The following is a 1,232-nucleotide window of genomic DNA, read 5'->3' on the forward strand; positions in this document are numbered from 1 at the left end:
GCCTGTAATCCCAGCACTTTGGGAGGCCAAGGCGGGTGGATCACGAGGTCAGGAGATCAAGACCATCCTGGCTAACATGGTGAAACCCCGTCTCTATTAAAAATATAAAAAATTAGCCAGGCATGGTGGTGGGCGCCTATAGTCCCAGCTACTCGGGAGGCTGAGGCAGGAGAATGGCGTGAACCTGGGAGTTGGAGGTTGCAGAGAGCCGAGATCGCACCACTGCACTCCATCCTGGGAGACAGAGCGAGACTCTGTCTAAAAAAAATATAAATAAAATAAAATTTAAACACAAAAAAAGCATTGGCAGACATGTGGCTTCTGGTAGGGCATGTAAGGAAGCTGGAAGTCACAACTCTGTCTTAACAGCAAGTAAAAAACTTAACAGTTGGGCGCAGTGGCTCATGCCTATAATCCCAGCACTTTGGGAGGCCGAGGCGGGTGGATCACGAGGTCAGGAGTTTAAGACCAGCCTGGCCAAGATGGTGAAACCCCATCTCTACTAAAAATACAATAATTAGCCAGGCGTGGTGGTGGGCGCCCGTAATACCTGCTCTTTGGGAGGCTGAGGCAGAGAGTGGTTTGAACTCTGGAAGCAGAGGTTGCAGTGAGCCTAGATTGCACCACTGCACTCCAGCCTGGGCAACAGACTGAGACTCCATCACAAAAAAAAATTAAAATTAAAATTAAAAAGAAAAGAAAAGAAAAGAAAAAAAACTGAAAAATCAACAGCTCTTTTTAGATGCATCAAAGAAGTGAGCTCACAGGGAAAATCACTGTCTCCTTAATTGCAGACAGGCACATGCAAAGAATCATGACGGACTAGGGCAGGAACCGACAGCAGAAACTTCCATGGGAACCAATGCCAGGGTAGGAAAACCTGAGCTGTAATTGACAAATTGCTAGAGGCTCAGAGTGAGCAAATCTGACAGTAAAAAATTCCAGAGGTTCCCCTCATGTAGTTGTCCCCATATTTTTGTGACTTTTACAAGATTCTCACTGTGAATAGAGAAGAAAAATCTATTATACTTTCAGTAGCACAGGGGAAAAATAACTATTTTTTTTAATTTTTTAATTTTTTTTATTATTATACTTAATTTCTAGGGTACATGTGCATAACGTGCAGGTTTGTTACATATGTATACTTGTGCCACGTTGGTGTGCTGCACCCATCAACTCATCAGCACCAATCAACACGTCATTTACATCAGGTATAACTCCCAATGCAATCC

The sequence above is a fragment of the Colobus angolensis genome, unplaced genomic scaffold, assembly GCF_000951035.1.
Source record: "Colobus angolensis palliatus isolate OR3802 unplaced genomic scaffold, Cang.pa_1.0 Scaffold292, whole genome shotgun sequence".
Taxonomy (NCBI): Eukaryota; Metazoa; Chordata; class Mammalia; order Primates; family Cercopithecidae; genus Colobus; species Colobus angolensis.